The sequence below is a fragment of the Molothrus ater genome, chromosome 7, assembly GCF_012460135.2.
Source record: "Molothrus ater isolate BHLD 08-10-18 breed brown headed cowbird chromosome 7, BPBGC_Mater_1.1, whole genome shotgun sequence".
Taxonomy (NCBI): domain Eukaryota; kingdom Metazoa; phylum Chordata; class Aves; order Passeriformes; family Icteridae; genus Molothrus; species Molothrus ater.
In genome coordinates, this window is record NC_050484.2 from 27,383,991 (window position 1) to 27,411,002 (window position 27,012).

Here is a 27,012-nt window from a genome sequence, read left to right on the forward strand (position 1 = left end):
TAGATTTGCAGAAAATGCATCTATAGCACTAGCAACCAGAGCTCGTGAGAGACATAAGCAAAGGAGCAGTGATGTGCCTTAAACACCAAATGATTTACTATAATTTTAAATAGCAACGTTTCCTGAATGAAGAGTTTTGATATCTTTCATCTTGTGTTTTGCAGACTTTGCCAAGTTGAGGCCATAATACTTATAAGCAATTTATCAGCAAAACCATGGCTGACTCTACAGCGGCCTGATATTTGAGACCTGCCTGGGTAATCCCACTGTGAAGTCAAGTGGCCAAGGAAAGACTCCCAGCTGTGGCCCAGCAGAAGTGCTTCTCTGCCACAGCACGTGCCACAGCTGAGACAGCTATGATACAGAGTATTACCATACAATTTCAGAGAGCTTTAAGCATTGACCCAAACAGAGTAACACCATACTACTTCAGAAGTCTACAAGCATCTTCTTCTTGCTCTTTAGCCCAACCTTTTATACCCCTCATGTTGATGCATTGCACCTGTGTGCCCTCTGTTCCCTTTGGTGGTTGGTCAGTGCCCCTGGGCACTCCATGGCTCATTACCTTCAGTGCTGTTCACCTGCTTCTCACAGCTGTACCCATTGGGGATGAGGCTCACCACAGCCCCACTCCCAATTACCACAAACTCTACCTACACTTCTCCAATGGGGCATTCAATCTCCCAGCCAGGCCTTCTCAAAGCTGCTCGGCAGTGTGCAAAAGACATGTTGTCTTCCAGGGGCTGAATGTAAAACAAACCTCACCACAGGGCAAAATGCACACCCCTGGCAGAACTAGCAGAGATGCTCTTTCAGATGGGCCAGGGCAGGAAGCCAGAACAGCTCTCACTGCTAGCAGTGAACAGCCATCCCCTCATCCTGCCAGCAGAGCACAGTACCAAGCACACCCTTGGGGCTGCAGAAGCCCTGCAAGCAAAGGCAGAGGCAGGGACTGAGCAGGTTCACAGGCCACAGCCACCTTTTAGTGTGGGCAGGGACATCCCTGTGCTGCAAAACCTTGGGCCCCTCAGTGATCACATCAAGGGAGGCTGCAGATCATCCCTCCTCTGCCCTTATCTAAAGCAACAGCAACACAATAAAAAACCATGTGAGCAGGAAGGCTGGAGGGGCTCACACAGCAAAGTTTCTTTCTTAATGTCTCTCTTGATATCAAACTGCTCCTGTGAACTGTACTGCTCATCTATGGGGTTGCCAACACCTGGAGATGGTGCAAGATGCTTGTCATAGCAACTTAAGTATTATCCATGATTGTCCCTCTAGATTTTTCAAGATGAGTGCACAGGCAAAATCATTATACCCATTAATTTTAAAGTAGTGATACCTCTTTTGCTTGCTACTTGCCAGGCAAGTATAGCCACCAAGGTGTGCAGCTATTAAATGCCAACCACAGTTCCTATCACCCTTTTTTGTTCTTCATCTTCCTTTCACTGTGCATTTTCCTCAAGATCTTTCTTCCTTGATCTTCTTGAGGAAAATGGCCTCCTTTATTGATTAAATTACAAATTCCAATGCCAGATGATTGAGTTATATGATAACACCTGATGAAAGACAATTGAAATAAATGGAAAAATTAGCACTCTCTTTATTACAAAAGGTTTGGATGTTGAGTGGCTGACTGAATTAAATAGAGATTGAGCAGATCAGAGAGAATTGATTAGGAAAAACAATGCAGAATTCAGAAAAGAGATACCAAAATTAGCACATTACTAATTCGCCTTTGAAAAAGATGGAAAAAGTTGAGAAGGAGAAGGAAACTGTATTCTTTTCATGCATTCACAACCAGAAATTGCCCAAAAGCAATCTCTGTGATTGCATATATCAATGTGAAATATCTCTGCGATAAGACTTTTAGGATACTAAACTCTGACATCAAGTCACCAAAGGCCAACAAATACATGACCAGGTCAGCAGCCTCTAGGGTTCATTTGTTCAGTTTCTAGTAGGCCTTTTTAATTAGCATCACGAGCAAAGGAAGGTTCTGTGCCTGGGAACCTATGGCATGCCAGCTTTTGGTAATGTATCACTGCACTTTATTCACTGCTCACTGCTAATGAGATATTTTTAATTTTGTCTGCTTGTGACATTTCCTGCAATACTGACAATGTCTTGGGCTTTCTTCCTGCAGATTAGGCAACCATTACTGGAGTTCTTAGATTAAACAAGAAGCTGATAAAGCAAAGCATCTAAAATGGCACGATTGACTTTGAAACCATGTCTGCTCTCAGTGACTTCCCTACAAGCTTGTTGTGAGGTAGACAGGGTCTAGCAAAGATGAGTTCTAGCAAAGCTCTGGAGAGAGTGTAAACACAGCTCTTAAACAAGGCCTTCAAAACAAGATATTATTTACTTACAGCTTCTGCATTACTGAAGTGTCATATTCGAAGTCATGCTCCGGGAAGAATCTTAAGTGACCTGTGGAAACACCAGAAAACCAGTTTTTAGTGGATATTTCTAACTACATCTTCTAACAGATAGGGGAGAAATTTGACATTGTTTGGAAATCAAATGTAATGAAAATATTATTTAAGTTAAACCACAAAGCAATGTAAAATTTTTTCCTTAATGCTTACCTGAAGGTTGCTTCAAAACTAGCTTTAGCTACAATTATTTGTTTTCTGCAAAAAATCCTAGCCCATAGATTGGGTAGCAGAAAATGTTTGTGGAAACAATAAATATTTTAACACAATCAATCCGACTGAGAAGTTTTGCAGCCCTCTCTGAACTTTTCATAATCCTAAATGCTTCATCCTCACAGAAGAGACAAGGAATCATTCTTGTCTCAGTTTCCAAGTGGGAGATTTGCACCAGTGAGAAATATAAGCTGTGAACTCATATCTTACTCCTCACTGAAATGTTCTCTTTGGGAACACTCCTGTCCCCACCATCCATCACCCTGCCCCATCATTCACTCCTCCTGGTGTTCATTGCACCTTCCATTCTGCCAGTTGAACTACAGATGTGTTCAGATTAGTCAGGAATTATTTGAATTGCTCAAGTAAATGCAGGAGCTGCAGCCAGATGCTGTGTGAGTGCAGCCTACACGATTTGCTCCCAGTCTCACAGCAGGCGTGGCAGGGCAGAGAGCCTCTACACTGGCTGTGAGCCATAAATCCCCTCTTTGAAACACCAAAAGCAAAGCTCAGAATGAACACATTTGCTCAAGAAACCCACATCTGAAAGGTTGTTCTCACTGTTTTCACCCTCATATCTTATCCAAACCCCACAACAGTCTCCAGAAAGTAAAAAGGCAAAAATTATGAGAAATTCTAAGAAATTGTAGATTAGTTAGTACAAATTTATCCTTTAGTTATGGCAGCACCAAAAAGCCTATCCTGTGCCTGAACTCTTTGCATTGAGCACAGTGCAGACATTGGCTGTGGTAGTCTCTGCTCCCTGGAGCTCACCAGCAAGAGATCAAAGAGCTAAAACTGTAGGCAGGGAAAAGACAGAGACAGTAAAAATTGGAGGACATTTCTGTACAATGGCTTGTGAACACAAATCCCACTCAGCCAGTAAGAAATGAATCACTGTGAAGAGATTCTGACCCTGCTACCCATTATGCTCAACAGACAAGCTCAATGAAATAATTTATCTAGTTATTTACATGGCTTCCATTAGAGCAATGTCTGAGCATTCACAAACCAGATGGGTTTTTCCTCACTGTGCTCCTGAGAAGGAGCACATGCTGCTAACGCTACATCATAGACAAGGAGCAGAGATACTAAAAAGACAAAATGCTTTTTCCAGGGAAACTAGTATCTGATCTGACAAAATTCTATATAATGCCAGAGGGCTTCTGTAGGTTAAGGTGCTGCTTGAGGGACAGGCCATCAGGCTTTAGCCATAGGCAGACTTCTTACCACCCTGGTAATTATTTTTTGAACAATGGCTTCTATACAGTATGAATCAGGAGAAGTGAAAGAGAAAAAGGGAAAGGGAGGGTAAAAAGGGAAAATAGGAAAAAAAAACATTATAAAGGAAAGACATGATAAATGTAGCACCATCTGAAAAAAACCAAACTGAAGAAACAGAGGAACCAGTCACGCAGGTTCACTGAGAGGACTGAAGCAATTGTTTCCTTCAAGAAACCTCATTCATCACATTTCCATAAGCCAGAAAAGTCTCACAGTCCTCTCTTTCAACATTAAGACTAACATGCATACAGAGTCTTCACATTTCCTTCTTTCTCCTATCAGTCTTTTCCTCATGGAAGAAATCATAGGAAAGGGATGAAGATGAGAACATTTCTGCAGCTGTTCTGCCAGGGCTGAATCCTGAAGGTGGGACACCCAAAGGAGCCCAGGGGTGATAGAGCACCCGCCAAAAGGACTCAGTCTTCACTGTCAGATAACTCCTGCTTCTTTAAAATGGTGACAGTGGAAATGCTCCTTTGGTGATATCCCAGGAGGCACATCAGAGCCCAGCACACCAGCTTGTGAGAAAACAAGATCCATCTGTTAGCTCAAACCTCCAGGACTGGCAGGTAGTCTTTCCTATACAGAAAGCCACTGGACAGCACAAACTCAAAGTTTCATCGGCAGAAGAATTCTGGTCTGCACACTGCCTCTCTAAACATAATAGCTCCCCTTTGGCTAGAGAATAGAGGATTCCCTAAATGAACCCTTTGATCTGCAAGACACTGAGCCTTCTCCTGAAATTTCTTCTCAGACATTTGAATTCCCTGCCGGGTTACGGCATGAAACCTTTCTCATCTCTCCATTAAAGCAGCAGATAGACAGATGGGATAGTCTTCATCTTTCAGGACTCTTGAAGTTGATTTCCCATCAATTTTAACAGGAATGCTCAGAGCTCCTGTTAAGTTTAAGAGAACCAAAGCTATAGATTGTGCTCAGTCAAAGCCAGGAGAATCCCAAGCCTGGTAGTCCCTCCACAGGCTGTCATCAGTTAAAAAGAAGCAACATAATATAAACAACAGTATAATGGCCAAACTTCCCCCTCCACACATGTTGCCAAATAATTTTTGAGAACTCTTCAAGCTCTGGTTTTTATAGCCCAGTAAGTGCTGTTAGTGGATGTGGAGCTGTACCAGAACCACCACTGGGTCTAAATGCTTTCTCTTTATTAATGGGTTTTATTATCTCTTCATTGTCAGTCAAAGGCAACAAGGTTTAATTGCCCTTTTGCAAGCTATAAAAAATCTAACACAGCAGATGAATTACACACCTCACCCAAGGTCCCTTGGGACACCCACATTGGGATCAGAGAACTGATCCCAAAATGCCACATATCCAGTGCCCTGCCCTTCCCTCCAGCCCAGCCTAATTCTCTGAATTTCATGATGATTCAAAAGTCTATTTAAAGCCTACAGCTATGGGTGTGTGGAAAATATTAAGGCTGAGCCAAAAAGTTGACTGGATCCTTGGTAAGAGTGAAATTTTACACAGAGCCGGGAGGGTTTACCCTGACATGGAAAAAAGGTGGCATGTATCAACTGGGTTATGATGTGAACCCCCAAGAAGACACAGCAGCAATGCCAGCGTCCCCCTTCCCACACTCCAATGGTACCCACACAGCCTAGCTCAGCTTTCCCAAGTCTGCTCCTTGCTTGTATAGCAAGTGCTGCTATGAAACAGGAAAAAAGCAGATGCAGAGGAAGAGCTACTAATACCTCTTGCAGTTTCCCAGTGTAAATGGAGCGGCCAGGCATAGTTACACACTGAAATGAAGCAGCCAGGAGAGCTGACAAGGTTCATAGACACACAGCCATGGTTTACTACTCAAACCATTCTAAGCTCTTTAGGCAAGCTTTGTTATTACAGATGGTATTGCATGCCCTGGATCTGATGTCCAGAATGGGGCTACTCTCTGTAATCCTTCAGAGGCTGCTTATAAATCAGAGAATGCTTCACCTCTTGACACATGGCACTAATAGATGATAATGTAAATGGTGCAATGTTTTAACCTTAACAGGCATTTGCTTAGGTTATTTTAGACAAAAATGAGGTCAGGAACTCTGGTCACGAGCCTTAATCTCAAAGAGCCTGTCTGGAATCATCTGGAGCCCTCTGGCTTGTGCAGCAAGCAAAAGGCTGAGGGTGCAAAGTGGGAGTGGGCTCTGCTGTCCCACTCCCGCACAGCTGCACCCCACAGTGCCCCCTGTACCTCCCAGGACCCTCCCAGGACCCTTACACTTTGCCCGTAGTAAACAGCAACTGCAGTATAATAATTGCTGTGGAAATGATTTTGAAGGCATCAACCCCTAAACACAGAGAGTAAACAAAATCTGCTTCTTCCACTTTTCTCAGGCATCTGAGGGAAGTCCTTTATAAACCATGAGATAAGAGCAGACTCTCTGTTCAGACTGCATATCTGCCTGGTTCCTTAGATACCACCGAAAGCCCAAAGGCACAGCTTGGCATCTCATCCCCTTCTTAGAAACTCTTTCAGAAAGTTACAGCTGATTTTGACACAAAGATGATGAGAAATGGGGAGCTATTTGTGCCATTCTGGAGAACATGCCAAACCCTGTATTAACACCCCCAACTCTGTTAAAAACAAAATAAAGCAAAAAACCCCCAACAACCAAACCAGCAAAAAGCAATCCTTCTGTTTGCTACTGATTAGGCAGCCGAATTAAAACTGATGAAGTGATTGGATAGGATCCAAAGCTGTTTATCTGCACATAAATCACAGACATGCTTTACTCAGCCAGTATGGATTTACTGAGCTAGAGGAAAGACCTCGTACTCAGAATGCTGATTATTACAGCAATTAAAATATCAGTGAAGCAAACATTTTGGGTAGAAAGCTGTTAGGGGTTACTAGAGAAATCATTCCATTATATATGAATTCAATCAGGCTTCAAATTTTTAAAAAAGGGAGTTTTAATAGAGGGTTTCTTTTTTCTGATTAAGTATATGTTGCTAGAAAAATCAAATTCAAACAGAGAAAAGATACAAAATAGCTAGCTGGACATGCCAAAGGAGATTAGAAAGGAAGGCTGATACATATTTTATGATCACAAGGGAATAAAAAAAATAAATTGAGAGATGTACTGTCAAACCAGACACAGTGTTAATAGCTAAAGTATATGGCAGTAAGAACTGCTGTTCCCACAGCTATTAATGTAAAACTGAAAATGTGGAGCAAGCTGCAGCAAAGGAAAATAAATCACACATTTTTTTTTCAATTTGAAAATATATATAAAATAAATCCCTACCCCCATCACTCACTCTCTGCATCCCAACCCCTCGACACCAAGACTGTCATTTCAGCAAGCTACAGCTTCCAGGCAAGTGAGACAAGTGACAATTTCTTCCTATTAATCATTGCTAATTTATTTATGCAACTTTTCTACTTATGAGAATCATTGGCCTGGCGATTATTTCCTCTTTCCCCTTTGAGTCCTGAGAAACTATTTAACATGGGAAGTAGTTAAGGGGGGTAAAGAGGGGAGAGTGTCATGTAGCCAAGTTACGCATCCCAGCTGGAATTTGGGATGATGTCTTGCAGTTCTGGCTCCTTCAGCCAAGTTTCATACAGGAAGCACGGACGCGCCAAGGGCACAGCGAAATCCACTGGAGCCAATAAATAGCACTTGAGTCCATTAGCACACTCCTGCTATGGATCCCTTCACGAAACCTCAGCCACCTTGCAACCAGCTTGCTCGTGAGGTAGCCAACAACTTGCACAGGGGAAAGGTTCGGGAGCCAAGGGATCCTCTGGTGAAGCCTCACAGATGCAGAGCGTGCGTGCATGTGGGATGTGTATCCAGAGCCCTGCCAGAAGAGGCAAACGCTGCTGATATATAAGGCTTATATGGAATAGTGGCCATGGAAGGTCATGGTGTCACTGGTGAGGTAAAGGGCAAATTGCTCTGAAGAACTTCACAAGGCCCTTGAAGACAACTCACTTCTTGCCCAGAGGGTCCTCTCCAAGCCTGGGATGGGTCTGGAGGTACCACAGAGGAGCAGGCATCCCCATCAGTTCATGCAGTTTTTGCCCATCCACAACAACCTGTTTCAGCTAGGAAAAAGGCCTAGGAAAACATTCTAAAATTTGTAGATTAAAATTTTGTAATGCATGCATTACAAGTCTGATTGTTATTTCAAAGCTATCAGTAGCAAGAATAATTTCACCTACCATAGAAATACCTCCGTGATAACTTTCTGGAGTAAGAGATAACTTTGCTGGGAAGTAGCTGACAAATTACTTGACAAATTTGTCAACTATTTTGGAGCCATCAAGATAAAAGGCTTTATATGTTGTATGATTTTTTTATGTATATATATAAAACACTTTTATTGGACTGTTGATAAAAGCCTGAGCTACAAAGGAACCTTTTTCCCCCAGCTGAGAAAAGGCAAGCTGCTAGACAAATCAGTTCAATCTCTGCCTTTCAAACAATATAAAGCAGTATAACTTTCAGGAGTAACACCTCATCTGTTTTTTTCTCCAGACTGCCTATCAGGAATCAAGCATTAAGTAAACATTTGAAAAGTGTTCCTCTGAGAGCAAAGGTTTAGATTTGAGTCACAGGATCCATTGAAAAGAAAAATTGCTTCTGTGCATTGGGACAGTGCCTTCCCTTCTGAAAAGTTTCTAAAAAGAGCAAATGGAGATAATCTTTTTACAAGGTATAACACATACGGAAATTCATTATTCTTTCCCTTTAAAAAAAGTCAAGATATTTCAGAAAGTGAGAATGAAATCACTATTTTAAAACTATTAAAAATATGCAGAAGATTTTCTAACAACTATAGCCAGTAAAGGCATGGTTAAAGTGCTTTATCATGGTCCTAAGTGAAGCTCTGATTGATGAGAGCAGGAGATAAACAAAAGAGGAAAAGACATAATAGACCCCTAAATCACTAAGAGTATTTAATCCAGAAGTGGGGGTATATATACCCAGTGATTGTTGATTAAATATTTTAAGGATCTATTCTTCTCCTAGCACAAAACACTCGCTAGAGTGGCTTCAGCACTGCAGCTCCCTGAAGGCTGCATTACTGCTCGTTAGCCCCATGCAATCACCACTGTGGATGCAGAGCTGAAAGGAATCATTGTTCCTGCTGCACAAAAGCTAAACTGAGCCTTCAGAGAAGGTGAATGATTTGCAAAGGATTTTACAGCAGACCAGTGGCACAGCTGGGGGAAGGGGGAAACCCCAACTTACCAGCCAATGCTTCCCAGACACAATTCCTCATTGCTTGCAAGAACAACCTGAAGTTAGGCATTATTTTCATTCCTGCCTTTTCCATACACAGACATGACTATTAACTTCAGACTGTCACCAAAACCATGTACATATCCATGGAAGGTCACAGAGGCAGGGCCCAGGATAGTGCTTGAAGACAATACTTAGCTCTAGGTCCTACTTTCAATAGCTGTGAAAGATAAACTCTTTCCTTCAGTAGAGTTAAATTGGAGATGAAAGTTTGATCCTAAAAGGCCTAAACTAGACCTACAGCTGCTTGGCAACAGTCGTCTGTCATAGCCAACACTAGTCCTGAATTCAGTCTGATTACACAGCATTGAGTATGGCAGGCACCTGAGGACAGAGCATAATCCCACACCGGAGCACACTGGATACACAGGCAAGGCAGGGTAAGTCATGGAGCCAGACAGAATGTCCTGGATGGTCACGCCAACCTACACACTTTTCTTAACACTAAGAATTTTTTAAGATTAATTAAATCACTAAGATTAATATAGGTGATTAGATGAGTCAAAAATTCAGAGGGAGCTGTTGTTCATTACTTTTTTTCCCCCCCTTTGGGTACTCCAAGAGACCTTTTAAGGGACAGGTGATCTTTTTAACATATAGTTATTGTTCTCATTAGCACTAAATCCGTGAATACGAATATGAAAAGAATTCAAGGAGAGACAGGAAATGACTGCAAACATTTTTAGTGAAATAAAATTCCTATTCTTCCTCCAATGAGTACAGCTGCACCATTCTGGCGCAGAAGGTACCACTCTGGGCAAGGAAGATCAAAGAAGTAAAAGCCACTGAGCCAAGTTCACCTTTCGCATTGTTTCTTAGCCAGAGCCAGGATACTGAGAGCAACTCTGCCCAGGAAATCTCCAACATGACTCTTTTCTGATTAAAGCTTATCTGTTGATAGTGACACATCCAGTCTTTTGGTTTTGCCAGGTCTTTCAAAGAAGAGATGTGAAGGGACCAAGCCTCTGCTGCTGGTCCTGTCACTGCTCGGCTTCCCACCAGCTCACGCTGCAGGACATGGGCAAAACAGCAACAGGGCCAGAGCTTTTACAGGCCAGTGCACAGCCAGCCCACAAACCAAACACTGGAAGTACAAGCAAATTTTAGGATCAAACTCACAGGGCTTTTAGGATCCCTCATATGCAATCAAACAGTTCTCAATAAAATAACATTCCTCTGCCCCTAGACTGCCCAGGGTACAGGAGAGACTTGCTTGAGCAAGCCTCTGGAGCCTAAGGAGCACATGACTATCCCTTTTTTTCTCTAGGCACTGTGGCACTCATTCCCTTTGGATGTGTATTTTTGTCCAGCAGCAGAGTTAGGCCATATGATCCCATTCTCCCTTGTGAGATGACCAAGTCTATGCTCAGTATAGCAACCTGCAAAAGAATAGTGTATCTGGGATTTCTGGGGCTTTCTGAACACGTCTCTGCAGACTGCTGTCTGCTAATGGCATCACTTGATTGATTGATTCCTGCAGCCTCCTTCATGTCTCCTCTCTTTCAGAGGACTCCCAGCCTGGGAGCTGTCTGCAGGACTGAAACTGACACTTCCCCTGGAAAAACATCTTCTGGACCCATATGTCTTTACCAGACAGACCAAAGGGAAACGAATCAACATGATTGGACCAGATCAGTTGTTCTGGAAAACTCTGTGTTGGGTCCATCATTCTACTAAAATCAGACAAAAATATTTTATATTTCTGTTAGAATAAAAAAAAATTATTTTAAATAAGGAATTCAAAAATGCCTTTCCATTTTCCAAACTTAAACTACAACCTTTCCAAAGTGGAAACTCTTCCTAGTTTCAGACAGCACAAAATAAGCACAAACTATAAATAGTACCTTCTTGTAGTGCTTCTGTGGAAAATCTGTTGAGTTTTTGTGGGATATATTCTAGGACCAAACTAATCAATTTCCACTCAGCATTCCCCTGCTTATACTACATCACATCTATCTGTCATAGTAGGTTCTTGTGTAACAATGAACTCTAGCAAAACACACCAACACTATTTTGATTTGAAGTAGTATATAACCAGGGTCTGCAGCAGTGATCCACCTTTTTAGTCAAGTGTGATTTTCCCACCCATTATACAGCAGCTAAAAAGTTGCGTCAATTCCCTACACTGCAGCAGACACACGTTTCTTTTATAACCAAATGATTAGAGGAACATACATGCTTTATAGACAGTCTGAAATATAAGGTTCCTAACAAAGTCAAGAGAGAAAGTCCCACTGAGTCTAATGACAGCAGAGTTAAGTCATTGAGCCACTGGAAAATGCTGCATCTAATGTCTGTCATTCTTTGCCTTTTCCAGAGTCACAAATAGGCTGTGGCAGCCTCAGGAACAGTGGCCAAGTCTTCCAGCTCCCAGATTTGTGCTTTAACTACTTGACATATCCTCTCATCACTGGAGCAGGAGACAGAATGATCAGAGACCAAAACCCCTCACACTGAGCCATCTGAAAATATCATGTTTCAGCCCAACAGAGACATGTGTCATTCCATCACTAACTCACCAGCCCAGAGGACAAGTCCAAGACAAATGTCCCAGCAGCAGTCCAAGGTCAGAGTCCCAGAAGGTAAACCCGTCAAGAATGGGTGATGTAAACGCTCCCTCTCAGAGACAGTCCCACTGCAGTCTTCTCTGAATCCCTTGGACTCTGCAAACTTCCTTCTCTGGCATGCCTCTTTGGACTTCTTCCTTCTAATTTTCACATAAGCTTGTTTGTGGATGATTTATCTATTTAAAAAAAAAAGGCACATTTTTCCTCCATTAAAAAAGAAGTGTGTCTGCATTTGGCTGACACAAATAATGGTGATACAAAGGCCTCTTTGAGGAAGGATCTCTCTACTTCATGTCCTTCCTCTTTGCTGAGTTATGTGACAAAGATCCTGGGAACATAGCTCATAAACTTCATGGTAAGCACCATCTCCCCTTCTCCCTTTTCCCTCCTCACAAAAATTTTTGAAACAATTAAAATTATCCCATTCTGGGTCTGAGCATTGAGTCTGATATGTCATAATTTCTGAAGGGCCTACTTTTCTTCCATCACCGACCAGGACACAGAATCCCTATTCAGTGTAAACATAACTCAGGTTAATTTTTCCAAAGACCATTTATTTTTACTTTCTGGTATGCACAAGTGAGTAAATATTACTTGATAGGCTAGAATTTCATGAAACCCAACTAAAATGAGGGCTCCAGATCACTAGATGCAGCATAAACATATGGTGAAAACTTTGTAATCGTCCCCAAGACTACAGAGGCATCTTGTGAGGCAGCCAGGAAAGGAACTGAAGTCAATTTTCTGAGTCCCTGTGTAGAGCCTTAAACATAAACCATCTTTCCTCCATATCTCTGTTCTCAGAAAATGCATATTTTCTCAGTTTCTGCCTAGCTAGCAAATATCAAAAGCAGTTTTCTGCCTCTAGTATCAACTCAGTTACAACAATTTTAATTGCAATTGGTTTCCTAAGTCATCGTCTCCTCTCACAGTAATTTTTGCTGAAAATTTACCTCCTGTCATTGCATAGGCTCCATTCTAATCAAGCCACACTTTTCTGTCCACACTTTTGGCACTGCATTTAAAAATCAAAGTGCCAAATCCCTCTGTGAACTACTCAGATGCAGCACTTATATATGCCTATCAAATTCAGAGAGAAGTCAAACTTTGACCCTAAAGAAGATGATATATGAAAACATGACAGTGCTCCTTTGGCTAGAGGAAAAAAGAGATTACTTATAAAGCCTTTACTTAATTCTTTGTATCTGTATTACAAAACAAGCAATTATAAATCTCCTCAGATTGTTCTAAACAGTACAATTAAACCTATCAAAATGAGATGCACATGCCAGCATCTCATAAATGCTTTTCCAAGCAGAAACATTAAGCACAGTTGCAGCCTCACTTCAGGTCAGTGCAGTCCTGCAATAATTACAAGTGCTAAGAGCAGAGCAAAGACCAGATTCAGGGCAGAACCCATCCTTTTTCAACTATATAGAAAATAAATTTCAAAGGAAGCCCAAGAAAGAGTGAAGGAAACTTCAGAAGAGTGATGAAATCCCAAGCCTGCCCCTATATGCAGAGCTAATGATGGCTCTGTTAGTGAGCTGAAGAGGAATGGCACAAAGGATGGAGAATCTGCCAGACATTGACAAGCCCAGATAAAATGAAGAGTTATAAACACTTATAGAAAGACTTGTTTCCCCCAGTGATGAACTACTCTCTTCAACTGCAGACCCAAAGCAGACACAGAACTAGTCTATGGTATCTCACCCAAAAAAATGTGACGGACACCTACTTAAAGGAGGGAGGATATTTTAAGTAAGTCCTTAATTTAACAACACAGGAAAGACTTCCCCCACAAAGCACTGCCCATTTTACATAGGGATACAGATGGGGTCTGCTGGGGGAAGACCACCTGGCATTTGCACCCTAAGGAGCAGCTCAATGTCACAGCATAAAGGACTAAAGCTGGAATCAGTTACGTAGCTGGGTCCAGTACATGCTACACAGTAGTAGATAAACATTTGTCATGTGTTATATAGGTCCAAAAAATATTTTGGCCAAACACTGTGGAAGCGTTATCTTTCCTATGGCACTGGAATATTGCCAGTATAACTTTCATAGGTTATTGTTCAACTGCTTCAACGTCTCGTATGAGAGCTGGATTAAATCTGTGACTATCCCCAGCCAAAAACATTGAGTTACTGCACCAAAATCTCTTGTGCTGACTCCTGATAACTCACATTTACTTTCCTCAGCCTTTACACGTCTTTCTTTGACATTTACTGCCAGTGCACCTGCTGCCATTGTTTCCACAGAACATCACAAACACTTTGTTACTGATTTTCACCAAAGAGCAGAGAAGATCTGGGAGTAACTGGGATGGCAAGTTCTCCAAGCAACATACAAACTTTTGATTGCAACAGAAACCTAGAAGCAAAAACTTGAAATCTCACAACTGGAGTGAGAGTTTGCGGCTAAAGTGACTTATACATCCAGTAAGGGATGCTGCAGAACCAAGAGACAGGACAGATTGTAAAAATGGACTCACTTGTACTGCAGAGGAAATAATGTCCACAGCAGTACAGATGATTTCCTGCAGTGTTCTGTATTTGCACTGGGGAAAGAAACTTGACTAGCAACCAGGTTTCCATCTGAATATCTCTGGTAGCTGTCAACTGCTAATTTTCCACTTCGCCAATGAAAATCTCAAAGCTCAAACAAGATCTCTATAAAGCAATGTTTTTACAGGAATAAATTTATCTTTCAGCCAGCTCTCTAACACACACATCCATAGTAGCATGTAATAACCAGTGCTAGTATTTCGGCTGCCCTATTTTCCTTGCTGAAAGCAATACTACTCTATTTCTCTTTAGGACACCTCCCATTTTCATTTCAGATAATTACAGAATAAAATCTACTGTCTTCTCCACTTCTATTGCTGTTGACAGAGACCAAGGCCTAAAGACTTCTTTTCCAGTGTACAGTTAGATCCCTAGCAAGCTCTGCCCATCAGATTATTCCATTAATTTTCCCAATGACATGAGATCACAGTTTTACATTAATTTCCTGATGATTATCTAGGTCCTGGAAAAATTGCATCAAATTTTGAGCAGCTCAAATCCTTATGAGAATTCTGTTTCTTAAACACAGTAATGATCAGCTGTTTTGAACAATAGAAACCACTTCCATGCACTGGATGCTACCCTTTCATTTTCAGACATTGCAAAACTCATCAGTTGACAGTCATTAACTGTTAGCTGGAATCCCTATGCAACCTCATCAATTTGTGCCTATTAATATATTTAAAATAAAGCAAGAACTATCAACTCTATATCTGTGCTACAAAAAGATAAACAGTTTTGTTAATCACTTGTCTTTATTGTATCAGAATCCCTGATTTAAATATCAGTATCAGTTCTTGCACTGTTCACCAATTGCAGTAAATTTGCACTGGAAACTCATTTGGCTCACTTTTACTCAGATGTGAGGTTCTGGCAGTATGCATTTGTAGTCTTTTTTCCATAAAGCCTTCCTGGCAACACAGAGACAAGACTGTTTTCAGACATGCTCCTAAAATGTGCTGTAAGCAGGCAGGAGCCCAAGAGCCCATTTGGAGCAGCAAGCCCTGCAGGTCGGGAATTTAAGATCACCCACTGTGTAACAACAGCCATGGGGTCAGCTCTGCCTCAAGGAAACAGCAGGAGTGGAATACAAGAGTAGGATTTCCAGCAGGTACCTCTGAGGTGTCCACTGTCCTCAAACAGTGAAGAGTGAAGCACCCAAACCCCCCACAACCCCATGAAGAGTTCCCCCCAGGCTTTCTATAACACAGTTTTGACCAGGCACAAAAGTCATGAGGCTGTAAATCTCCATCACCTGTACAACCCCGACACACTTAAGTTTTTGTTTCATATTATGAAGATACAAAATGGTGCTAGAGAAACAAGAAGGATTCTACAGTGCTACCATAGCGCCTTTATCCAAACACGGATTATTAATGCAACTAATGGTCATGATGGACAAGGCTGACAAAACACCACTAGACTCTGCTGTTGAACCCACTGTATCAGGCAGGAAAGACTGAATGTCACACTTGCTGATTTCAGAAAACAAAGTATTTCTACCTAGTTTGTCATAACTACCTCATTAAGCAAATGATTTCCCTTTTCTGCCGGCCCCTAACCATCTAAAAGTTTAGCCTCATTTCCAATTTGAATTTGCCCTTTATTAAATTGAATTCACTGTTCTTTGTGTTACTACTTGTGTTATGTATCATTTCCTTTTCCTGGTATTAAATGACCCTTAAGATGATCATGCTGCCATTAAGCATTTCTCTAGATGAAACTGGCTAAATTCATTCCTGCTTCTCTATTTCCTTTAATGGTGCAGAGTTCCTTTGGAGTCTGGTTTCTATCATTAAGAGCATGATCTTGGTGCATGATGCTACAGGTGTGATCTTAGCAACAGCATAATGACACATTTGTAAATTTTCTTATCCCAACTAAGCTGCTTTTCAACCTTCACTAAAATGAATGGTGCTTTGATAACTCCCATCAACAAATACTTCTTTTCCTGACTGCTTTCATTTTGCACCACTCATCTCAGGACAGATTTGCTGATTCAGACCAGACACTTCCCTGGTGGCACCACAAACACCTACACATGGAATTAAAAACCCATTGGGTCTCAGTACTGCCCAAGCCTTTGGCAGAGAGAGCTGGCAATCAGGTTCACAGTGATGTGAGAAGCACTGGCTTATGCTGTCAAACAGGAATGAAGTTAAGAACTCTTATGTTTTCCTAAATCTTGAGCTCTGGGGTACAGGATTTACTGTGGGATTGGGAATCCAACAACAGTAAGGTTAGTGCAGTTGTGAGTTTCAACTGAGCTGCCTGTCTCTTCATTTACATATTCTTAGCTGTTTTTCATATGCTTTCCTGTATGTCTTTCTCTGGTCCTGGACCAAACCCCATTTTGGAAAGACATTTCTGAGCTACCTTAATAGGCTTAGCCTCCCATATTTCAAATCAGCATCAATGGACAGAAGTAAGAAAACTTGTCTGTTCAGTTCAGGCACAGACATCCCTCCCAGCTGCCTTCTGCATGTGTACACATGCAGTCACACAATCACATCTGCTTCTTCACCGGTAGGATCAAACCTCTTGAAATTCTTCCATGGTTAACTTGCAAATAATTTATAACCCAACCAGAGACCCACCTAGAAGACTGCTAACAGTACCTTCATTCTGCCTGCCAAAGCTGTTCACTTCTAAGGCTTTTTTTTAAAACAAATATGGATATGGACATGTATGTGTGTGTGTATGTTTGCATATTTATGTATGTGTGTATATATGTACATGTCTGCATATTTATGTATGTAAGTATAAATATATATGTATAGTTACACAGACACTTATTTGTAATTTTGGCCTCATATGCCCCCAAAGAACAAAACATTTGAAAATTATTCTTCCAGTAGGGCTATGACAGCATGGTGAAAATCTCTCTGCTCTTAATTAGTCAAAGGCTCTTAAACTCAGGGACTTATAAACTACCAGAAGTAGAAATCTATTGAATGTAAGTAATATGCTTTAGATAAGCAGCAGGGAATAAAGTACAAGATGGCCCAATGTTACTTGTCTTGACAATGTTTTACTTTTCCTGGGTCAGTTGCAGAGCTTTTAGTGTTCTTTCTTTACTTTTAATGAAACTTTACCACAGAATCTCCCCTGTACCATGACCTGAAATTCAGAAAAACAATGCAACAGCCTATATATATTTTTCTGATTATATTTTCCAGAGCCAATTTCATACAGACTATTTATAAGTCACTCACCAGAAAGCAGAAAAGAAGAAAAGAACATTTTCCATCTCTTTACTGAAAAGCAACAAGCCTCAAACCAAACAAAATTGTACACAGCTGTGTGACACCAGCAGTGACTTTTATGATACCATATGCTCTGCTGAATGGTGTTTCACTCAGCTGATGTAGCCTTACTGAAAGGTTAATAAAGAGGTATGATCTTCGGCTAATAAAGGCTGAGTCTGTTATAAAGGAGATAGATTTCAATTTGCAAGAAGAAAGAGGGGAGGGAAACAGACAGGCAGGAAAAATCTCTGCTGAGGGCACTTTTGGCACGCCATGACTTGTAATGCAGGGACAAGGGGCCTTTTATGGGGTTTCACTATGACAGCACATGGGGCAAGCAGAGCCAGGACCTGCTCCAAAGCCCCCTGCAAGGTTCTTCCCCCAGAGCCACACGGCAAACCCAGAGCTTGTTTTCCAGCTTAAGCATAAGAGAAACCAACATCTCAGTTCTTATCTGCTTCTGTATCTGACACTATTTATCACTCTGATGGGCTATGTTACAATTAAAAAGATATGAGGGGGTTGCCAGCCTGGGAAGCTTTTTTCATCTAGGATGCAAAAGAAAGTCTGAGATGCAAACCACTTTAGAAGCACACACATGGAATTGGGAGATGCACCGTCCCTGAGAGATGGGGCTGGGCCATCCATAGGCACCAAACAGCCTTCAGAGGAAAGACAGATCCTCACCTGCCCTTTCTACCACTGCCTAGAAAGTGGGAAACCAAGGTGATTTTTACTGAAGCAAGCCTCCCTTTCAAACATGCATTTCTGCAGAGCCTGGCAGGCTTCTTCCAGCCTCCCAAGAAAGCATTTCCAGCACACTCTGTCCCAAGACCCTCTGTTCCCCCCACACATACTCAAATCCCATCAAGGTAAACAAGTGATAAGACTTCAGGATTAGGTCTACTGACCTCAGAAGGAATTTTGCTCAAACAAGCATTAAGCCTGGAAGGATTTTGTCCTTACTGAGAGGCTTCTAAAGGTTTCCCACATAAGAGTTTCAGGAAAATGACTTGTGGAATTTACATCCCGCTTTGCTCCCTCAGACATTTTGGCAGCTTATCCTGGAGGACACCAGAGCTGGCACTCAGACAAGACGTCAGCTCACAGCCTAACAAATTATTGATTCTCTCCTCACTTTGAAGCAAGGCAACAACAAACTCCTAAATGCACTGCATCCTTCACGATCTCCCTCCAGAGAAATACCCATCAGTAACACTGGCAGTAAGGGGGTGTTTCCATCCCAGGCCATCTCAGGTGGACAGAGCTATGCGCTTATGTATTTTGTTCTCAATGCCCAGGTGAGATTTCTGCACAGAACAACTTTCAAATTCACACTGAGACACAGCAAGACATGTATACAAATACTTGAGTGCACATATATGAAAGAAATTGAATTTGAATACAAAAGGTGTCCCACAGAAAATGGGGTTAAGAGTTTGTTTTCCCCAGTATCACATTATTAAGAGATAAACAGAATTTTTCATGCGTCATACACTTAATGAGCACCAGATTGAGGACACAAAAAGATCTTGACATCGGCTTGAAGAAACAAAATGTTCAAAATTATCTTGACAACTTGAGGCACTTCATCATAAAAGGCACATCACCACATGAACATCAGTTTTTTGCAATTCCTGTTACTTCTCTGCAACTAATAGCAACATTCCCCATGCTTTCTTGTTTTCCTCCAGCTCTCTTCACTGCCCACTCACTAAGGATGTAGGTTCTCCCTTGACCCACTGCTCTGCAAGGGCTGTGCCTTTTCCTGCTGCTGGTATCCCAACTCTGCAGCCCCAAATGCCAAAACCAGCACGCAGCCACCAAAAAGTGCTGGTGACTCAGCACTAGACTGATGTCATGAGCAGACTCAGGAGTAACATCTACTTCTACCTCTCTGGGTGTAGTTGTGGGAGCAGCTTTCCCTTGTGTGAAGGGGTAGAAATGAGGCTATTTGATGGAATCCATCACAGAATGCCTTGTTGGGATATACAGGAGAGGCCAGGAACCAAACCCAATAGATGCAGCTTGCAGATGTTCGATACATCTCGTATGCGATGCCTCTCCCTGCCTTGCACCAGCTCACATTAGGACTAGAAGGGGTCCCTTGGGCAAATTCTGCATTCTCACAACTGAGAATACAGATAAATCCAGCAGCTCATCTATTCTGCCTTGAAATGTTTCCCCTGCACCTGAAATCAATATGGTCTTCATGCAAATTTTTACTACATGTGCTGCATGGATTCTAAACATTCATTCAGTCGACACACCTAAATAGCTCGGGAAATGATATTATAACTTAGCAAGTCAATGATCTACAATTTTATGTCTCCCTAACCACATATTTATAAACAACACTATCAACATTGTTAAGGCTACTGTGTGAAACTCTTATACCATTTGTAAATGTATTTTTTTGCAAATACTACTTTTATCAGAAATATTAAACTGCAATTTCTTTTGCTCCAGGCACTCTTTTCTGATTAAGATTGATACAATAGAGATTTCAAATGTGCAAAATACTCTGTACCACAAATACTTTTTATTGTCCTTGTGAATTGCAGTATGTCCCAATTTCAAGAGTCTGCTTTGCTTTAGATAACGTTGCCAAGTTACTAAAAAAAACCATCAGCAGTGGACTGTTTGCATCCCAGGGTCATAATAATGTTTCCTGGTGATACTGAAACATCAAGATGTAAACAATAGAGACAGAAGGATGTTGACCCAAGTGGCCAAGTCTAAAAAAACCTGCATTTCTAAAGCACAGCAGGATTTTGACCATGGGATAGTACTGGTATAGGTACCTGCAGAACTAGGTGCCGATTTTAGCATTTCTCACATGAATTTGCAAACTGAGCTCATATGTTGGACTCACAGCAGAACAGAGACCTCAACAGATGCAGATTCCTGTACACTGAAGAGGCTGGAATAATTACTCCTAGCCCCAAGGCAGAGAAATAGGAGAACATTTGTTTTCAATATTTAAATCAACTAATGCTGCAGGATATCTCATCATTAATACAAACACACATAATAACAGGCAGAGGATAGCACTGAGACAGACACCTATCCTGCTACATGGTTTTGCAGCCTTAAAATACCCTGGATAGAAATCAAATATGAGCCACTATTAGCTGCAGCAACATTTTTTAGGAGATGGACTGATAGCAAGACAAGGCAGATCGTGAATCTTTTATTGGGCTAATATATAAGCTGTAACACATGAGCCTTCAGGCCAAAGAAGTCTTCAGGAGCCTGGCAGCAGAAAGAACATTTCTGGCCTGAAAGCATCTCAATGTTTTGAGCCCAAACAAAGTCTCCACCTCTGCCCATTTTATCTCAAGCAGCTGAAAATACTTTTTGCAGCCTGTTTTTGACAGTGACAATGACAACCTGCACAAACCCAGCAGGCCCAACAGAGAAGTCCTTACTGCTTAAGTGCTCTGTTTGGTCTCTGTCCACCCAGGCTATTTATGGAGCAATCACAGGGACACTCACGGCCCAATCATGGTGACAGGCAAGTTTTGCAAGAACTACAGTCACACAATTAACAATTCTCTGTGAAAACACACAAATTCTTTCCCCTGTGACACTTGGGTGTCCCTGGAAGTGACCACTGCAAATCTCTTGCAATTACAGTGCAACATAAGGGAGGAAAAATACTGTTGTCAAGGTGTTTCTCAGAGATGAAGAGATGTGGCCAGGAGTGACTTCCATCTCTTTTGATGATAAGGTTTCCATACAAACATAAGGGCCACTTAGCAGAGACTTGAACAAGGTGTTTCCAAACTAAAAGACCGAGGGGGTGTTGGTTGAGTTAAAAAGCTGAGCTCTGAAATTTGGCACTGCAATAATTCAGATCCTGCAGAGACAATCATAGGAGCCAAAAAGAAAAACAACTTTATTGTTGTTCACATAATATCACAAAATTTGTGAAGCATAGAGGGTCTAAGCAATCTGGCCACCAGGATCAGAAACTTAACTGTGATCTCTTGCATCTGCAAAACACCTTTTGCAGCAGAAAATGGGTTGATTTTTCAAGTCTCTAGGAAGCACATGAGTACTGAAATAGGGTTTCCAGCAGCAGTAAGGCTGAAGTGGTCAGAAAATCTTTGGAAATTTTTTTCCTTCAGCCAAAACAATTTGTGGTACCTTATCAGTTCTGCTAAAATTGTGTCTGAAAGACAAAAAAGGGAAGAAAACTGGGAAAGTTATGAAAAGGGGAAAATAGACATGGAAAAGCTTTGAGAAGCATAAAACATTCTGAAATAAGGTTTTGCTTCTGCATGTTCTGTATTATGCATCTGAAAATAAACATTTCTTAAAACAAAGCATTTCTGTGAACCCCATACAAAGCTTCCTCCCTCCCTCACCTAAGAATTTTCTTTCCAGTTCTGAAATTGTCTGTGTTTGATCCTATTCAGAATAAGTGCAAACATTAAAATCCTCCATAAAACATAGCTTTTGTCCATATCATAACTTACACCTAAAACTCCATTCTTCTTTGTAGGGACAATGTACCTGAGCAGTTCACCAAATGTTCTGTGACTCTTTATTAGGCATCTAAATTTTTTTTTTTTAAATATAAACTCATCTGGAGAGGAAGACATGAAGCCAGACAGCACTAAGCATACACCAGACTGCATTTTCAGACAAGCCAGTTAGAAGCATAAGGCTATGAATAATCTGATCCCAACTATCCCAACAACCAGGAGAAATAATGAAAGCAAAGGGAGAGGGAAAGCATTCAAACAAGCAGTGTATGTAAGATAACGACAGTGCCGGATCACCACTGTAGTGTAGCCAGGCTGTGGCAGGCGATAACATTCACTCCCCAGAGAAACCTTCAGGTTTATGACAAATCAAGGATGATGCTCAACAGCCATTTGATGAGCTCTGCAACAGCTGCTGAGGTCTGCATGCCACTGCAACACAGCTGGAAATGCACGGTGCCACAGCATTAACTGGATAATGACTCAGGGCTTGCCAAGCACTGAGTATCAGTAACTTTTTCTGATGAGTTATTTGTGTCCATAATCAGCTGTGAAACTCTTTAGTAAATATGTTCTCTGAAAAGGAGGATTTATCTGCAAAGCAAGCCACTGTTGTTAATAAAGTTGTCTGGCCTCAAAGCCTCAACAAACCAGTCTCAAAACCATGTTGCAGGCTTAGGGCAATTAAATGTTTTCCCAGTGATGGAAATTTAAGGAATATTTAAAAGACAGAAAACATCGTAAATGAGTTAATTGGTGTACCTTTGTATATGAAATGGAAGATGTGCTGGAGGAGCAGAAGAACTACAATGCACCCATGACAGTAGGATCAAGGATGAAATATTTTAAGTCATTGGAGGGCCATTTTTGACTTGGAAAAAAATCCTAATAGTGCAATCACTTACATCTTGATTGTAAGACATCATGTGCTCTGATAAAGGCTGGCACCAGCTTTCCCAGTGAGCAGAATCCAAGGAACAAATTGTGGCACAGGCAGTTCCAGTTCCCTCAGTCTTGCCAGAGAAAAGCTGTATCCACTTCACTGCAAGAAACGTTAAGCATCAGGCTGTGTGCAGCCACTCTACAGGGAAAACAAGGGGCAGAACCAAGCTTGTTGCTTCCCTTCACTCCATCATGGGGAAATGAGCCAGTGCAGGAGGAAATATTGTGGACAACACAGTGAGGGAGTAGACTCTACTCCCTATGCACAGGGACAGGTCAGGCCAACCCAGCTCTTCCAGTCTGGCTTCTTTTTGTGCATAGCATAAGAAAATCCCTGGCACAGGTCTCAGCCATGGGACGTCTCCTTTCATTGAGTGATTGCTCTGGCCAGTTACAGAGGGTCTCTCAGCTGGTGCGGGAGCAGTGCTGCAGTTGTCATCACCATTCCTGGAACTGGAACCAGCAGCAGCTGCCCTGTTCTTGGGGAGCCCATGAATCACTGCCCACAAAGAGGTGACAAGGGAGGGTATGGCAGGTGAGGATGATCTGCAGAAGGAAGGCAGGGGTACATTCCTGTCTTTGCCTAAATGCATGAAAAATGACCCTCAGTCCAGACTTAAGACATTCACACATTGCCACACTGACCAGTCTTTTCCCATCCCTCACAGGTCAAAGGCATCTGCCTTAAAGAATGTAAATTAAATAACAATCATTGCCTTCTTTATTATACTAATGCCTAGAGCATGGAAAGGGGGGCAGGGGGAACCTAGCAGAATCTTACTCTGATTTACATCAAATACCATTTGTACTTTTCACTGGCTGCCTAAGGGAGAGGAAAACCACAAAATGAATATGGGGGGGTCTTTGTCATCACCAAAAGGAGAGAAGCACAAGAAAAGAGCAGATGGGAGAGGATGAAAAGAGGAAAAGGAAGTATTTCAGAGAAGTGAGTTTGTAGCTGTTGTTTCTTCAGCATTTCACAGGTTCAGACTGAGCACATATGCTGAGGAAGGAGAGGAGGTTTCTACAGCCAGCAGCAGAGGCTGTGGTACTTTTCCAGGGGTTTCTACTATTCGGAAGCTGAATCCTAGGAACTGTTCCATAATAGACTTCCAGGGATGACAGTGATGAGAGCACCAGTTTTGCAAACATTAGAGGAAATGGACTCATTTTAATGTATTCTCAGCATGTTTAACATGGCTAGTCTTGTACTGAGGGTAGGGACAGAGCCCACACAGCCCATAAAGACAAAGACGGAACATTTGCTGCAGGTGCCTGTTCATGCAGCTGTACCAGTGAGTAACTGAGTCTGTTGGTGCAGAAGGTTCTCTAACAGGAGATGCAATGCTGAGAAAAGCTGTTTTCCCCACATTTTCCTTGGACAAGCTGGCAATGACTACACAGAGCACAAACCCCTCTTACTCTCTTCACATGACAGGTGTGTCACACTGAGCCCCCACAGAGACCATGGCAATCAAGCAGAACAAAACAACATCCAGCCTGGTTGGACTGTCTCCTCAAGCAGCCTCAGTGGTAATCAGGCCTTTTATTCCCTTGTGCATGATGACCTATCAGGAGAAACCATCATTGTCAATGCTCAATTTTATCCCAAATCTTGCACTGGCTGGTCATTTCTTTAAAGCACTGGTTTCTATAGTTACACAAAAATGAGTGCTGTGCCTGGTTCCTAAGGAAATGAGGCCAAACTTGCAGTATAAGTTTCTCTTCTTCCTACTAACTTGAGAACTCATGGACCAGCTTTTATCCAGAGCAGAGAAGAGTGGAGGCTCCCAGGATAAGTATGTTCTCACAAATTTCATGAACACAAGCTCTGGACAGGATATAGCTCCAGGAAAGGCTGAAATGTGAACTGAGACTGAGGAAGACACAGCCCTGCCTGGCTACAGAAGCAAAACAAAGAAACAAAATTCAGCCACATTAATTTCAGAGAAATTACCTTTCCCAAACATAAGGTTTAGAAACCATTTGTTTCTAAGGATCATTGAATTAATAATCATGAAAACCAATGGTTTTTCCAAAAGTTATTTTCTTTCCCATCATTAATTCAGCCTCTTTGAATTGCTAAAGATATGTGCACATGAATGGCAAACAGAATCTGTCCTACAAGTGCCACATCAAGATGATGCTATCGAAAGGCACTACAGTACTCTTTGTTCCCTCACTAAATCTGCCCTGGGGATAAATCCAACCCATACCGATGGGATTTAGCCAAAACCCACTGCAGACCACAGCAGAGATAAAGCTGGCATTTCTGGTATTGCCTCAACTCGGGTGGCTTAAGATGCCAGTATTTCAGGCTTCCTCAGCGGGTCTACCATTCAGCTTTCATTTACATTATCACTGATGGAGGGGGCACTCACAGAGAATTAGAGCTCTGAAAATATCTCCATGCAGACAGGGCCAAAGAGGCCTCCTCCTCATGGTGATTTACTTCACTGCAGCAATGAAAATTCCTGTCTGGAACCAAGTGCCTGACTGCAAACTTACCACAGCTCCAGGGCTAGCAGAGTCAAAAGGTCATATTATTTATTTGTTGCTCTTCCAAGATCACTTTCCCATGAACTAGATGGATTCTCAAATGCCTTCTATTGCACAGAAGACTGTGATTAATCTAAGTCTTGGTTCAATTTGGGAATAGCAGTGTCTTCTTCAAAAAACTCTGTGTTAAATTCACTCCCTGGATTCTTAGAAGTTTTAAAACTGGACAATTAGTTTTAAAGTAGAATATAGAAGGTCTGCTTTTGCTAAGCAAGTTTAATGACTGCAGAAAATAAATTGCTCTAATTCTTAATTTAATTCTTTGCCCAGCAAAGGAAGAATTCCATGTGCAGGATCTTCAGCTGCTCTTTTTTTCCCCTCCCTGTGTTAAGATATGGAAGAGGTCTGTTCTGCTCCCAGTCCTGCTACCCACCCTGTGTGCTGTTGCATGTAAAACTCAAATTTCACGTGTGTTTTCTCAGCTAATAAAAGTGCTTGTCTGTCTCTGAAGTGTGGCGTTATTTAATTTTTATGTAATATAATAGAGCATGATTTTATACGATCTCTCATAACTTTTTCTTCTTCATAAAGCTGCAGTTCCTGGAGCCATGTTGTTACACAAAATTCTCATTAGACCATAATGTAAAAAAAAAAAAGGAAGGAGAAAAAAAAGCTTTTAGTGCACAGAGTAAGAAAGAGGAGAATGCAAAGGCAAAAATACCATAGGTTCAAAAACCAGACCAGCCCTAGCAAATCATGTTACAGCAGTTTAAGACATCACCATCCCCAGATGGCTGCCTCAACCACTTGCTAGAGGTTTCCATTGCTTGAGGCAATGGGCAGAGCAGAACATGTGTCTGCACTTAAGCACAACAGCTTAGAGCCACGTATCTCAGTGCACAACCATCAGCCTCAGGTTTGAGCTAAAGGGGAGGTTTTGCACAGAGCTGGAGGCAGCCCAGGCTTATCTTCCCTTCTGCCTATTCTGCTGTGGAACAGGGCCCTGACAGACAGGGCTGGACAGACAGTGGAGCCACATTTCTGGCTCTCTGGCCCCAGGTTCATGCACCCTCATTTTGCACCCCAGCATTTCACACAAGCTGTTTTGGAAGCTGCAATGCTCATGCTGCCATAGGATCCAGGTCAGGTTGGCTTCCCTGCTCAGTCACCCCATAACCTCAGCTCTTCAATGTCCTCTGTAATTCCACCCTGCCCTTGCAACATCCCTCCTCCAAATCTGCTGACATTCCCTCATGACAGACTCTGTCCGACAGCCCCAGCCAGAACATGTTTTTCTCCCCAAACAGCCTGGCATGCAGAGCTGAATGCTGCCTGAGCTGACAGCCCAGCCCAGTCAGCCACCATGGCACTCAGATGGCTGCTTCTCCATGGAGGCACTGATTTGGCTCCCTGTCCTCCACCTGACTACAGCGTTTTCATTTTTCAGTCACAGGAATGCTTCTTGTCCCTTTCCAGGGGAGTATCTGT

The 27,012-nt window shown here is 42.0% G+C and overlaps 1 protein-coding gene across 5 annotated transcripts in view; it reads right to left on the minus strand.

The window, feature by feature from the left end:
* The window catches only part of SEMA5B (semaphorin 5B), a 266,971-nt gene that overhangs the window by 180,459 nt on the left and 59,500 nt on the right, over positions 1-27,012 (minus strand). For 4 of the 5 annotated variants that reach the window (XM_036386655.2, XM_036386654.2, XM_036386658.2 and 1 more), the window contains exons 2-3: positions 11,728-11,951; positions 2,373-2,433 (exon numbers count right to left, since the gene is read on the minus strand). The gene's annotated coding sequence lies outside the window, so the exon portion shown is untranslated. The remainder of the gene's footprint in view (positions 1-2,372; positions 2,434-11,727; positions 11,952-27,012) is intronic. The other variant, XM_036386657.2, reaches the window with a different exon arrangement.